Source organism: Penaeus japonicus, unplaced genomic scaffold, assembly GCF_977035675.1.
Source record: "Penaeus japonicus unplaced genomic scaffold, GWHDUDI00000001_assembly GWHDUDI00000038, whole genome shotgun sequence".
Taxonomy (NCBI): Eukaryota; Metazoa; Arthropoda; class Malacostraca; order Decapoda; family Penaeidae; genus Penaeus; species Penaeus japonicus.
In genome coordinates, this window is record NW_028234440.1 from 24,024,585 (window position 1) to 24,038,816 (window position 14,232).

A 14,232-nucleotide genomic window follows, 5' to 3' on the forward strand; every position below is an offset into this window, starting at 1 on the left:
TACCCAAGAGTGACTTTATTACATTCGTGAAGCTGTGCGTGAATGTCGGTCCTTCGAATTACACAGGAGAAGAATACCGAACAAACCAGTGGTCAAGCTATGGGATCCCCTTAAGAGCGGTATCTGTCTACACTGCCTCTTCTTTGGAAACTCTTAGAAAAAGTCCGCTACAGAGTCATAATTGGCAGGCACTTCAACATGGACTAAGCCGCTATCGTATTTGATGTCCTGGTCGTCGTCTCACCTGGAGGAGCGTGCTTACGCAAACGGCTTGATGGCAGTGTAAACGCACGTCAAGACAAATGACAATTTACGTAGAGGAAGAAGAATGTCAGAAGCTAACCCTGTCCTAGACAACTCGATCCAACGGACGGGACGACGCCCTCTGCGTTCTCTGTATACTGGAAAGCCGACTAATAAAGAGATTATATCATTACTACTTCTACTGCGCGCCCACTAGCAGGAAAATCAAAAGTCAGGGGTAAGGTCTTAGGTTTCTTCCAAAGGGCATTAAGGATTTGCAGCCCTGAATCTTAGTGGATGAATATGTAAATAACATTATAGACTCCCTTTTGTAAAACTCCAGTAACCCCCAAGTTTCTTCTTGCTAAACCTTCAGAAAGGAAAGCGATAACATCAGACCAGAGCAAGAAACGATCGGTGCAGCACCTCAGGTTTTTTGTACTTCCTAATGTAATATCTCCGAGATACAGCAGTATTCGGTACCACCGTGAACATAGCAAACACGTCCGGCGTAAAGATAGAGGTTTGGGCAAAACTCAAGAAAACCGTCTCACAACAACCCCGACAGTGCCGTTTACCTGTATCCCGCAGTAACATGCGAATAAAGCGTATCTACGGACGTCGGCGAAACAGGACGGGGTTTCGACACCAGGATGAGCGAGCACCAAGCAGACATCCGGTCACCACTAGGACTCCTACGCTCTCTCATATCTATAGCACATCGTAGATGAGGCGGGACATCTAACCAGATTGTAAGGAAGCACAAATCGTCAGCAATTCTGCACTGTCAAATGCCAAGACTGCGTACTATATGGAAGCAGCAACCAGCGCGACAAACAGAAAACATGAACACCAGCGCGGGGAGAATTAAACTGCCAAGGTCTCGGCAGCATCATTTAGGCGGTTAAACACTCACAGGTCAGAGTCAGGTGAACCTTCAGCTCTCATTTGATATAGAATTGTCGGTTCACCCACTGTGTTTCACTTGTTATGTATTTTTGAGAAAGACCTCCGTCGAACCGCGTCAAATACTCTCTTTCGTGATTTTCTGATATTTCAGTCTCATTCATACTTTTCTTCTACATTTGTCCGCTAATGAACTCTGTTCATGATTATAAATATATATATATATATATATAGTATATACTAGTATATATATATATGATGATGTTTTGTTATGTATATATATCTAGAATGTATAGATTACAAATATATATATAAACTCATAGATTATACATAGATATACATATAGTATCTAATATATATATATATATATATATGTGTGTGTGTGTGTGTGTGTGTGTGTGTGTGTGTGTATGTATGTGCGTGTGTGTGTGTATGTGTGTGTCTGTATCAGCTGAGAAAGATAATATCAACAATATGTTCAAATGTAGTAAATGTTTATCTTATATACATAACTACTGTATAATCTACCTAGCGGATCTATATAAAAATAAATTTCTAAAAATAAAGGGCAGTGCTCATTCACATCGAAGGGTGAATGACCTTTTTGTAGTACGTGGAAGTAAAAGAGAGAGATGAGTGAGAGGAGAAAGAGAAAGGAGAAAGAGAGAGAGAGGGAGGAGAAAGAGAAGAGAGAGAGAGGAGAGAGAGAGAAAGAAAGAAAGAGAAAGAGAGAGAGAGAGAGAGAGAGAGAGAGAAAGACCTCAGATTATCGGCTTTATCTCAGGATGGGGATAGGCCGGTGGTGTCCGAACGGCCAAAGTGTCTCACCGTCGCCTTCACTAGTTGCCCATTGGATAGTTTCCTCCCTGTTCTGTTATTTGTAAGGGTGATACTAATAATGCAGCGGAACCTATTGCAGACGAGAGATAGAGAAAGAGAGAGAATTCTAGAGCTGGAAGTGAGTCGAGAAAATAGGATAGAGAGGGTAGAGAGTCTGATCTCGCGTGAAAAAAAGGAGTAGCGCGCGTGATGCGTAAAAAGGAGAGAAAAAAAGCAAGAGAGAGAGAGATACAGAAAGAGAGAGAGAGACATAGAGAGAGAGAGAGAGAGAGAGAGAAAGAGAGAGAGATAGAAATAGATAGATGGATAGAGAGAGAGAGAGAGAGAGAGAGAGAGAGAGAGAGAGAGAGAGAGAGGGGACAAGGCAGAAAAACCCATCCATCTACATTCCTATCTATCTATACACTACGGACAGATAGATATATAAATCGATTGATAGATAGAAGGAGGGAGGGGGAACCTGCATATAAGTACCTCCCCCAATAAAATGCCTTTACATTCTCTTATTAAAGTAGAGAAGTAGAAAAAATATAAGTAGAAAAAATGAAAAATAGAGACATACAGACACAGGGAAAAAGATAAGAATTTTATTTTTTACGTTATAATATAAAAGTTAGTATACATGAGATGAAGCTACACGGCATAAGATTAAAATGTTAGCATTCACAGCATAAGATTACAAGTAAGTGGACACGGCATATGTTTAAAAAATAGCATACATGTTACATTATATATGTTAACATATACGGCATAAGATAAAAAAAAGTTTGCATACAAGTCATATGTGTTAGTATACACAGCATAGAATACACAATACAGCAGCATAAACGACATAATACAATACTTAACATACACGTCATAGGAAGAATAAGTTAGCAAGATCAGTTAGCAAGAACGATACGCGAAAAAGAAAGAAAAAATACGATAAAAAACATGCAACACAAGAAAAGAAGAAAAAATACAAGAACATCATAAAAAATAACATGGGCGACATACAAAAGATATATTGCTCATGGCGAGAGTTAACAAAAATATTACCAAGTATACCATCTCCCAATATTTACGACAGTGAAGGGAAGGGGAGTGAAGTAAAAGGAGCGGAAGAGAGATGAGAGAGGAAGAGAGGGAGAAGAGAGAGAGTGAAAGAGAGAAAGAGAGTAGAGGAAGAGATAAGGAGGCGTAGAGGGGAGAGAGGAGATAGAGGGAGAGGGGAATAGAGAGGAGAGAGTAGATATCGAGAGAGGTGAGGCGGAGGGATGAGAGAGAGAGCGGAGGAGAGAGAGATGATTGGGACTGAGAGAGATAAGAAGAGAGGAAAGAAGGAGAGAGAGAGAGAGAGAGAGAGAGAGAGAGAGAGAGAGAAAGAGACAGAGAGCGAGAGAGAGGAAGAGAGAGAGAGAGAGAGAGAGGAGAGAGAGAGAGAGAGAGTGAGCGAGAGAGAGAGAGAAAGACTTTGGCTTTGACGAGTTTATTGACACAAGTGATTACATACATCTCAAAAGGATGCGGTAACAGAACATAGGTTATGACTCATCCTTCTGGACCCAATCTTCGTGTCCGTTCTTTGGGCTACACATATAATTACAACTCAACCTTAACAGCTATGTCAACATATTGACTATATATACAAAACAAAAGGACGGGTCCCAATCACAAGCATACACAGTTAAATGTTTAAGCCCTAGTCAGAGAGCGACTATATGACAGTATAAAGTTATCTACACTCTGCATGCGAAGTTGAGCGTCTCCTGAGGTCTCTATCATAGATTACATACTTGGGATATGTGGACCGGCTCATATCATGATATCATACAGAATATACATACGTAATATGCTCCTGCGAGGAGAAAGACGTTTATCAGAAAGTTCTAAAAATATGTTTGTATTCAATGCAAGGATGAAGAGAGAGAGAGAGGAAGGACTAGGATAAAATAGATAATGATAGATAGATAGATAGAGAGAGAGAGAGAGAGAGAGAGAGAGATAGAGAGAGAGAGAGAGAGAGAGAGAGAGAGAGAGAGAGAGAGAGAGAAAGAGAGAAAGAAAGAAAGAAAGAGAGAGAGAAAGACAGAGAGAAAGAGAGAGAAAGACAGAGAAAGAAAGAGAGAGAAAGACAGAGAAAGAAAGAGAGAGAGAGAGAAAGACAGAGAAAGAAAGAGAGAGAGAGAGAGAGAGAGAGAGAGAGAGAGAGAGAGAGAGAGAGAGAGAGAGAGAGAGAGAGAGAGAGAGAGAGAGAGAGAGAGAGAGGGGGAGAGAGTTTTAACTTACACCATAAGAATTCTACATCACGTGATCTACAAGAGAGAGCGGAAGACACCCATAAGTAAAAAAAAAAAAAAAAGACACCCACAACATCGTGCAGCATTTCATCCACGACCATTTCTCTCAAAGAAAAACTAAAGCCGTCCAGTGCCCCATTGCCACATATTCAACCACATATTTCCGGCTTTGAAGGTAACTCAAAGCGACTTTCTTTGACCCTTCCGCGTTCTTATGACGCTACTTGGCAACTCGAACCCGCTCAGCTGGGTTAAAGTTGCCAACTAGTACTTTCTCCACTTGTACCGTGAAAAAAAGGTGAAAAACGGTATATGGTACTTGTTTTAAGATCATTTTTTTCAACCTCCCGGTCTTGATTAGAAACTAGAAAAGGTGCTTGTCCGGAACATTTGACTTTATGCAAATGAGGTGCAGAGAGAGTGTACCATCACGCAACCGACCAGGAACTTAAGATTAAGAAGAAGAAGAAGAAGAAAAACAAAAAGAAAAAAGACAGAGAGGGAAATAATAGAAGTTCTATGATGAACAATGAACAGAAAATGGAAAAAATAATAATCATTATTCTAACTTCCCTCATTCAAATCACCAACTTCTATTAAATAAAGAATAATAATAGTAAGATTAACTTATGAGAAAAAAAATCCATTGGCAACGATGAAAATAATCATGTGAAAGAAGTGACATGTGCAATTGCATAATAGATTATGAAGAAATAAATGAAAAGTATAGGAGAATGCAAGGTTGGTTGAACAAAGACAAAAGCTAGAATAAATGCGCAAAAGAAGACAAACAAACAAACAAACAATGGGGAAGAAAATAAGATAACAAGGAAGTAATGATAATAATAATAATAATAATAATGATAATATACTTAATGACAGTGATATTGATGATGGTGATAATAATGATGATGATTGATATAAAGATATTGATGATAATTATCATAATGATAATAGTAATAGTAATAACACTATTAATGATAATAATGATATTGATGATAAAAGAATAATATCAACAATAATAATAATGATAGTAATAGTAATAATAATAGTAATGATAATGATAATGATAAAAATAATGGTAATGATAACAAAAATAATAATGATAATGATGATAATAATAATAATGATGATGATGATGATGATGATGATGATGATGATGATGATGATGATGATGATGATGATGATGATGATAATAATAATAATAATAATGATAATAATAATAATAATAATATTAATAATAACAATGAAAATAATAATGATAATAATGATAATAATAATAATGACAACAACAACAACAATAATGATAATAATAATAATGATAATAATAATAACAACAATGATAATAATAATGATAATAATAATAACAACAATGATAATAATAATGATAATAATAACAATGTAAATAATAATGATAATATTGATGATAACAATAATAATTATAACAAAAAATATAACAATGATAATAATAATAATAATAATAATAATAATAATAACAATAAAAATAATAATAATTTTAACTTTTTTTTTTAACGAAAGTAATAATAATTTTAACAAAAGTAATATAAATAATAACAATAATAATAATGATAATATTAACAACAAAGATACTAATAAAAAACAAAAAAAAGTCCAAAATCCGAAAAAAACAACAAAAACAAAAGCAACGCCCTTCCACACAGGGTTAAAATCTCTTTTCTTTTGCCAATTAATACGAGGATAATTAGAGATACGTTATTACAGGTAATTAGCCATGGTGCAGGTGTCACTTCAGGTGCATCTTTGCTGACACGTTACGCTGTTGCTTTAGTGTGTGTTAATTGGCTGGACAGAGAACAGCCATTGCAAGAATTCTGCTGCAGACTAAGAATACTTGTCTGTTGCAATATTCGATGGTGGGATAATATTGCTTTAGGATCTGTTAACTGGCAGAGCTTAGAACAGTAGTATGGTTTGGAAAGAGCAATGTTGCCAAGACAAGAACATTAAGATAATAGTTTGTTGCAAAACTCGATGGTGACTCAATTCTTTTTGCCTTTTGCAAATTTCAACCGGTGGAATAGTTAACCACGGTATAGTTTGCAAAAAAATATAGTTATATGGAAAAGCCTTCATATTGAAAAGGAAAACTCGACGATAAAATAATATTGACATACGTATTGCAGTGAATACCACTTCATGTAATTGTGTGTGATGAGTAAAGGTAAAAAATGACAAAATTAAAAATAGAAAAAAAACAAACAATAAAAATACAAAAAAGTGTTGGGTGTGGGTTTGGGGAATCAATAAGACGAAATTAAAATAAAAAAAAAAAATCCCTAAAACCCTAATAATAAAGATGGTTTAATTAAGAACTAGTGTGAATATACAAAGCACAGCATCTGGTATAGCGATTTAGTGAACTATAGACGATGTAAAATAAAAGTGTGATAAGATAAGAAAAGGAAAAGAAAGAAAAGAAAAAATAGTGTTCATTGTGTGTCACGATGAAAACTTTGATCATCTTTCTGTTCTTAATTTTCTTTCTAGTTTGTGTAACAGCTAAGGTGAGAATAATTTTATTTTTTCCTTTTGAGAAAATCTGTAAATTGCATTGAATTTATTGACTCGATTATGTATGATAAAATAACAAGTACATAGCAATTTTACACAAGAATCGAAATACATTTTTTTTTCTAATCGTTCCTAAAAAAAAAAAAAAAAAAAAAGTAATCAGAACAACGAATATCTTAAAAGGACGTATATATGAGAATTTTTCTTAAGGGGGGGGGGGGGGGCGCCATCTAAGCAAAGTCCCAAGTAATGAAATGCCAATTAAGAGCGGAATATTTAAGAATTATAATAGAAGGTGCCAATAAAATAAAAATACCAGAAAGTACTAAGCTTTGTCTATTTTTATTTTCGTTCGCTGTCATTAATCTTCACTCTTCGGTTGTTTCGCCGATGACTCATCTTACGTCCACATTCATATATCTCTCTGTAACAGCTGATGTTATTTTGTCTTTTTTATAAGCTATAATCTTATTTATGATTTATAATCTTATAATTTTTCAGTACGTTTGATATATATATATATATATATATATATATATATATATATATATATATATATATATAGTTATAGTATATTGATATGTCTCATATATATATATTTTTTTTTTTTTTCATTACGTTCTTCTTACCCCCCCCCCCCCCACACACACACACAGCTACAGTTTATTAATGCTACCTATACCAGCCTCTATAACAACACACAAAAAATAAAACGCTTAAAAGAAATAAACAAAAAACTATCATCCTTTCCAGAATCTCTATTCCTCTCCCTTTCTTTCCCTATTGCCCTTCATCCACGTCGAAAAGAGATTTTTTTTTCGCAATTACAAAAAACACCTCCACTTCCCACTCTCCCCCCCAATACTAACCTCCCTCCTCCCTCCCCCCCCCACCACCTCTCCCCTTCATTCGCTCAAGCCCTAACATTCACCACCGCATTAATTAAAAGAATAGTAAACCCTATTTTCTCGACTCTTTTCCAGCCTAATAACTACTGCAAATGGAAACACGGTCTAGTTGCTTTCGGAGGGTTCGGCATGATTTGTCAAAAGGAAGTGACTAGCTTTTTGTCAACGGAGGAAAAGTGTGTTGTTCAATGGTGTGATTGCAGCGGACAATCTCCAATTTTTGTGACTCGCTGATACTCATGATTATTGACTTATTGTGTGTATTTGTATATATATGTACTATTAATATATATAATATATATATAAAATAAGTATATATATAATATATATATATGGTACTGTATATGGATATATATATGGAGTAGATATATGTATATTTATATATATATAGAGTAAATGTTATATTATAGATCTTAGTAATATGATATATGAATAATATATGTATAACATATATACATGGGTTGTTTATTTTTGTGTTGGTGTTTTGTTTGATTTTTTATGTTTGTCACTACACACACACACTCACACACACCACTACTACACACACAATCTCACACACAACAACATATATATTATAATACTTATATATTATTTTCTTATATATATATATTAAATATATATATATATATATATAAAGCATCTATATACATATTCATAATATATATATATATAGAATATATATATATATATATATATATATAATATATATAGTATATATATATGTATATATAATATATATAGCTATAAAGTCTTATACATATATATTACATAATACATATAATATATAATAATAGTCTTCTTATATTATATATATATATATAATATATATAATATATATATATTTGTAGTATATAAAGATTATATATTCATATATATATATATAGTTATTATATATAATAATTATATATCATATGATTCTATATATATTAATATATATATTATATATAAAAGACTATAGGTATATATATAAGAATTATATATAATAAAATCTATATATAGTTATAGTTGATAGATATATTATATGTATCTTATATTATTAATATATATATATATATATATATTATATTATATATATAATATATAATCATATATATATATACATAATATATATATATGTGTGTGTGTGTTGTGTGTGTGTGTGTGGGTGTGTGTGTGTGGGTGTGTGTGTTGAGTGTGCCTGTGTGTGTATGTATAGTTATGTCAGACAGAGGAGCCATATCTACAATTATGTTCGTCAATCAGTGTTTCTCTCTCTGCTCTCCTCTCTCTCACTCTCTCTCCTCTACTCTCTCTCATCTCTCCCTCTCCCCTCCTCTCTGCTTCTCTCTATCGCTCTCTTCCGTTCTCCTCTCTCTCTCTTTCGGTCTTCGCGTCTTTCCTGTCCTCATCCGTCCTCTATACTCGTCTCTGTCTCTCCTCGTCATCATTTCTCGTCCTTCTCTTTTCTCTTTCTCACCCTCCCTTCCCTCGCTCGCCGTCCTCACCTGTCCTCCCTCTTCCATCTCCCTCCCTCCCGTCCTCCCTTTCCCTCCCTCCCTTTCCTCTCGACCCTCCCTCCTCTTTTTCCCTTGTTGTTCTCTTCCCTCCCCGTCTCCCTCTTATCTTTCTCTCCCTTCTCCCCCACTTTCTCTCTCTTCCTTGTTCGCCGCATCTCACCCTCCCTCCTGCCTTCCTTTCCTCCCTCCCTCCCCCCTCCCTACTCGCTCCTCGAAATACCGTATTCAACACGTTTCAAATAGAATATAAAGTTCCATGCAATAAATCATAAAACCAAGCAAGCTGCATAGTCCCCCACAATATCCTCGATATAAATATCACATCACTACACACAATATCACTACATCACAATTAATAAATATCCAATATCACTACATCATAATAGCACAAAACTATTATCACAACTCACAATACTAAATATCAAATATCACAATACTAAATATCACATCACTACATCACAATATCACTATACTAAATATCACAATTTCACTATATCACAATATCACAATTTCACTATATCACAATATAACAATACTAAATATCACAATATCACAATATCACAATACTAAATATCACAATAGCACAATATAACAATACTAAATATCACAATAACACTTCATCACAATATAACAATACCACAACACCACAACACCACAACACTAAAACGAAACAACTCAGTATTGCAACAACCTCGAGCGCGGGTCTCGAGTAGCTACAGTTTACATAACGTGTTTGCAGTGCCAAGGAATCCACTTGTGCCCAAGCGAGCGTGCCAGGCATCCAGCAGGTGCCACAGGGTAGGGGGGGAGTGCCTTCCAAGGGGGGACAACACCTGCAACGGGATTAGCATTGACAACCTGTGTAAAGGTTGGAGCTGCATTTGCTGTTTTGCAAGTGAGTGGATAGCCTCTTTGTTGCGAGCGAGTTGATGTTTTTGTTGTTTGTGGTGGTGGTGGTGATGATGGTGGTGGTGATGGTGGTGGTGATGGTGGTGGTGATGGTGGTGGTGGTGATGGTGATGGAAGTGATGGGGTGGGTGGTGGTTGAGGTGGTGTTGTAGTGGTGGTTAAGGAGGTGAGGTGATGGTGGTGGTGGTGTTTTGGGCCGGGTGGGGAGTGGTGTAAGTGTGTTGAGGGGGGGGGTGGTGAGGGAAGTGGATGGTGTGGTGTGGTGAGGTATGGTGATGGTGTTGGTGATGATGGTTTGGTGATGTGTGATGGGGGGGAGGAGGGTATTATGGTGATGGTGGTGTTGGTGGGTGTGTGGGGGTGGTGTGATGATAGGAGGGGGATGTGGGGGTGATGTAGTGGTGATGGGGGGGGCGGGGGAGGGTGGTGGGGGGGGTGTGGGGGTGGATGTGTGAGGGGGGGTGGGTGGTGAGATGGGTGTTGGTGGTGTGGAGGAGTAAAAGGGACATGAATGAAATGATGAGAATGATATAATGATATGTTAATGATGATAATGATATTAATGAAGATGATATGGATATGGTGTAAGGATAATGATGAGGATGATGATGATGATGATGATAATGATGATAATGATAATACAATGTATAATGATTATGATAATGATAATGGTTATGCACATTATCATTATGATGATCATTATGTATTATCATGATAAGTAGGCATGATGATAGCGTCATTAAGATATGATTAGTCATATCATTATCATTTAGTCAGTTCTTATGAGTATCATTATGTATTATGATTATTGTCTTATGATTTATGATCATGAACTTATCAGGATGATTATCTCTTATGATTATCATAGGATTATGAATTATGATTATGAATTATGATTATGATTATCATTATTATTTTACATTATGAGGAGCATTATGATTAGCAATATGATTATCAGTTATCAGTAGCATATGATAATGATAATGGTTATGATAATGATAATGATAATGATAATGTTTATCATTATCATTATCATAACCATTATCATTATCATAATGATAATGATAATGATAATGATAATGATAATAATAACGATAATAACAATACTGATAACAACAATGATAATAAAAACAAAGTAATATAGCACAACAGCTCAACTATAATACCACAATAACTGTCATGATAAACTCACTAGATTAACATCAACAGTGATAATAACAACAACTACCGATACCACAGGAACCTTACAACCCTACAACTACGGAGGAACTTGTTCTTTAGAAAGAGAGGATATTGCTTCGATGCAGAGGATAGCAATGCGTGCAATGACTCGGAAAGTGGTTGATGAAGGTGCAAGGTAAGGTTGTGCTTGTTGCAGTCCCAAAGTAGGTGTTAGTTTGATGAGGTTCAGGTACGTTTTTTCTCTTATCTAGAGTGGCTGTTCATGGTCTTCGGTTCGAGGGTAAGGTTGGTGGTTTGTGGGTGTGTGGTTGTTGAGTTTATAGGGTAGTTCGTCTTGTTAGGTTTTAGGTGTCAGTTTTTATCTTTTCTAGGTTAGTTCATCAGTTCTCTTCAGTCTTCTGTTTTAGTGTTTAGGTTTTAGGTGTGTTGTTTAGTTTTAGGTTTCAGTTTCTCATTCTTTTTATATTTTAGTTAGTGTCTTTAGTTTTTATAGTGGTCTTATAGTTTACTATGTTTAGTTATAGTTATATGGGTTAGTTTTTATAGGTTTATAGTTTGTCTTTATAGTTTTAGTTTATAATTTTATTGTTTAGTTGATAGTTTATAGTTATTTATAGTTTATATTGTAGGGGATAGTTGGACATGATAGTTAGTGTTATAGTTATAGGTTCTATGTTTATAGTGTATAGGTGGTTTTGAGATTGGTTTATTAGTTTTTGGGTATAGGTGGGATCTAGTGCGGTGTTGAGAGCTTGGGATGGTGAGGTTAGTTTGAGGTATATGAGTGTGAGTGGATGTAGGATAGTGACTGTTAGTAGATGGTCTGGGTAAGTTTTACAATTTACAATTTACAGTTTATAGTTTATAGTTTATAATTCATAGCTTATAGTTCGAGTTTAATGTTTTAATGCCATTATAATCATAACAAAATTTCAGAACTGACATTAAAAAGTTATAATAGTATGTAATAACACTCGCTCTGATTATTTCACAATGTTATCCAACTTTAAACACGTGAAGAATATAATAGAATTTACAACAATAAATATATCAAAATGATAACAGAGATATTGTCAGGTATGTTTTCATGATCGTTTGGACTCTTACGAAAGGTAGTAGTGATCTATAGAGCGACGAGGTCTGTATATCTTGTTATTTTACAATACAACTGGCGATTTAATGATCCTAAAGTATTCGTTCGTATATGAAGTTTAAAGCCGCGCTAGAATAATATCAGTAGTGGAATGGCAGATCGGATCTATGTTAGGTGTGCTGGTAATTGCAGGTATAGATTGCAAGAATTATGCGTTGCTCTACAAAGGAACTGTTTGTGGGTGCTAAGATCAGGGTATAGGTGCATATGTCTTTTGCATTCTTTCAAAGAATAAGAAATGATAATCTCATAATGGCAGATGATAATGAAGGGACTAATGATAATAATATTTGAATAATTGATATCAATGGATGATTAATCTAATGATAATAAGAAATAATATTAAATTATTCTATAATAATAATAATGATAATATAATAATAAATATTCTATGATAAAAATAGCAAAGAAATAATGATAATAAGATAATATTAATGATTAGTAATAGTATAATAAAATATAAGAATAATCTGATAATGTATAATTATAATAATAATGTCATAATAATTTGTTAATTAATAATGAATATTAAACTAAGATAAAAATATGACATAATGGTAATAACAACAACAATAATAATAATAATATCTCTGACTATTACAATAAACGACTCAAAGGTCAATAATGAATGATCAAAATAGACATTACTCAATGGTAATAATCAAATAATAATATGTAATAAAATTTCTGTAACTATCATAAAATAAATAGCTCTCCTAAAATGATTCCGGTTCCAGCGAGTGTGTGGTGAAAGAAGGAGTATGTGTGTTGTGTTACCTATAAATCTATCATGATGACTCAATCCTCTACAGCAAGGACGCCACTCGATAGGATCTATATATAAATTAATTAATTTCAAAGGTATCTGCTTTACGTACCCACTCTTCTAGAAAGCTCATGTCAGAAGCTATATATATAAACAATCTCCCAACCCTGAGTTTAATATCTCTTCTTTGGGATTGTATCTTTTATATTTCTCCTTCATTCGCCATCATCTGTTACGTCTATTGATAGCTGTCAGATCACAGAGGAAAGCAATTCATTGTGGGAGAGTTCTTGCATGTCAGAGAGAGAAGCAGTCACTATCATGAGGACACCAACTGCCGGAGAAAAGAGACGAAATAAGGGATAATCATATATTAGATGATAGGTAGGAGGTTGGAAGGCTCTCTATGTAGCCTCTAGATGACAGCCGAATTCTATGGTTGGCTCGATCGTAAACAAGCCACATAGCACATATACCTTACATCTACACAACGCATACACATACACATACAGATACACACACATACACACACTCACACACAGATACACACACCAAGTCGCATAAGAATACGGTGTACGATGCACTGTTTTTTTTTGTTTTTTTTTTCAGTGGTGGTGTGTGTTTGATTCAAATTCATTCCGAAACTTACCAGGCTGGTGCCCCCCATCTGCCCCTCCCTCCCTCCCCCGCCTTGGCCTGTCTCTAGTTGGATCCTACCGCCCTACCTTCTACCCTCCCCTCCCCCCCCCCCAACCCCTCAGACCTCTCCATTGCCGCACTGTGGGATTTGTTTCCGTCACTATATGTATTGGTGTAGGTGTGTAGCGATGTGTTCTACTTTTGTTCTCCGACTTTGGACTACGTACCAGAGCTATCGGCCATTCGTTTATAATTCAGCTGTTTATAGTTTATACTAAGTGATCACAGCATACGTCTGTTTTCTTTTTACCTTTTCCGATTTTGCCTCCTCGCAGATTGTTGTAAAAAAAGAAAAAAA